Below are 2,989 nucleotides of genomic sequence, written 5' to 3'. Positions count from 1 at the left end.
TTACATTTTGTATGACAATATGTATGTTTTTATAATTATTCAGCAACTTAATCCATCACTATATATAACAGCAGGGTAAAATGGTCATTTTTCATCACTCAGCACATTCAGTCAGATATACAATCAAACAACAAGATTTCTTACTCAGTCAGGATTTCTTACCCAGACAGACCTTTCCCAGTCAGCACTTTCTCAAACAATAACTATCAAATGAGGCCTTATTATGATCTTTTAGAGTATACTGTATGGGTACCCTACAAGTCGTTATTGCCTACGTAGAGGGCCCATAACGTCGTCTTAACGCGAGGTACACTGCCATGCTTGCTCGTTTTGTTGCTTCTCGTGGTAATGACAACCTACAGCAACAACGTCTTCTTCTTCTTTCTTCATTTGTGTTCTTCTTTCTTCCTCTACTTTTCTTCATGTTAACGACAATATAACATGAACACCATCCCTTAATCCCGTTGTGCAGAGAAGATGATGATCTGGCTGCGTTGTGGGTGGGTATGGGTGTTGCCCAAACCCAATTCTCTTATAAATCCAAACATAAATTCCAATATTCTGAAATCACCGTGACCCAAAACATTCATTATTTGTCATATGGGTACTAATGAAGGTGATAGAAAACAACACTAACAACAATGACAATAATTAGGAAACATTCATTATGCCTTTAAAATACACAAAAGACATTTTTTGCCATTTAAAAAGTATGTCATTTAGTGGAACATAAAAATACCACTAAAAACCAAAACTACATCACTAAAATTTGACTTGGAGGAAATTTTATTAGCAACTAAAATTTTGTCCATGATAGACTTATGAAATTACCATGGATTGGATTTTAGTCTATGGCAAACAAATTAAGGACTAGAGCTCTCTCATAAATGAGAGGAAAATATCATAAATGAGAGGAAAATATCACAAGGCATAGTATGTTTGTGATTTTATATCAAGTTCTAAGTTTTTTTTGAGGTTGGCTAAAAAGACATCCAATTTTTCCATATAGACACCTTATTTGATTTTTAAGATTTTTTATTGGTTAAATTTGCATTGTTTTTCGAAAAAATAAGTTATAAATAGTTTATTATAGATTGACTTTTAATAAAAATATTCATAAAGTATCTAAGGGGTGTCAATTTAGCAACACCATTTTTTTCCACCTAATAACTTTAAAAACTTTGTTAAATAGCCATCATGTCTTATACTTGCATTCACTACTTATAAAGTCCACACCCTATTTTTTCCCATCATAACCATGACTTTAATAATTTCAGTCTCATCTCAATCCCATTTAATGTTATACGACGCGCCTTTTACCACATACCGTGGTGTATTGTGGTATGCGGTATACACCGCATCAATGGACAAAAAAGACATGCGGTAAAGGTGGTGTATGGTATGGATTTGCCACATGGGAAAAAAGATGCATTCCTTCACTTCTTGTACATCATGCATAAAAATGTATATGGTGATGGATATGGTAAGGTATGATATGATACTCACCAGTTTTGTGAGATGTGGTAAAAAATGACGAGACATTTAAAAAGTGTGGTGAGTCTGATTTGACACTCACCAGCCTAAGTGAGTCAACTCTCGATTAAACTCGATATTCACAAATTTGTCAATTTTGACCTATATTTACTAAATGTATCAAATCTAAATTCTATCAAATCAAATTTATATATTCACTGTTAATAAGATTTTATTTTATTAGTTTGATTATTATTTAATCATTTTAAATAAGTATATTTTCATTAAAAATGATAAAACCTCAAGGCTCGTAATCAAGATGTTAGACCCAAGGGTGTGTATGGGAGGCTTCCTTTACTTTTTGTCTACCACATCATCTTTTCCATCATTTGTTTTTCTCTAACCTAAAGTCATGATGTGAATGGTAAAGATCTTTCACTTTATTTTTTTTAAATAAAAAAAATTGATTTTTAAGATTTATAATTTTTTTAAACGAGTAATAAACATAAAAATTAATTAAAAATATAAACCACTTCATTAATTAAAATAAAAATTACATAAAAAGATTAAGATTTAAATAAATAGAAAAACAATAAAAAAAAAAAACCAAAAACTGTATGGGTATTTATAGATGTGGTAAAGGGTTATATATATATATATATATATATATATATATATATATATATATATATATATATATATATATATATATATATATATATATATATATATATATATATATATTGCGATTTTCAGGATTATAGCCATTACCGAGTAAAAAAAACTCAATTTTATATTGTTTATTAACGGTTACAAAAAAATGTTGGATGAAATCATAACCAGAAAGAGAATGCGGCGACTCCATCCCCCACCCCTATCTTGCACCTCCATTCCCGCAAAGATGGTGCTGTGTTCTAATGTACGCGAACACTTCCCGCCCCTCCTTCCCGTGGCGCTTCGTCCAACCTTACAGAAATGGGGCTCCAATGGATGCTTATAATTTAGGTTAGGTTAATTAGTAAAGGGACATTATGCTAATGAATGTCTCGAATGGAAGAAATTAAAAAGAAAGAAAGAAGATAAAAACATTTGCGAGAGGTGCTTGTGACACTGAATATAAAGAAATACATTATTCGTCTAATATCCAACCTAGAGGTAGCATTTCTTACACTTCAAAATTCAAATGAATATGAATCTTGTGATGACAACTCTACTAATAATGAAAGGGATTATATAATGATGATGATATTCAGAATGAGTTAAGTGAAATGGTTATGTTTGTAATATATATATATATATATATATATATATATATATATATATATATATATATATATATATATATATATATATATATATATATATATATATATAAAGGTGGGAATGAAATGTTAAATGGGACTTTAAATTAATTAAAAAAAATTTGATGTTAAAAATGAAGACTCTAAAAGTTTGGATGAAATAATTACATGCTTAGATAATATAAAGATTGTAATTGATACTTGTAAAAATATGC

The sequence above is a fragment of the Lactuca saligna genome, chromosome 1 (assembly GCF_052625555.1).
Source record: "Lactuca saligna cultivar CGN05327 chromosome 1, ASM5262555v1, whole genome shotgun sequence".
NCBI lineage: Eukaryota > Viridiplantae > Streptophyta > Magnoliopsida > Asterales > Asteraceae > Lactuca > Lactuca saligna.
Note: the sequence above shows the minus strand (reverse complement) of the source record.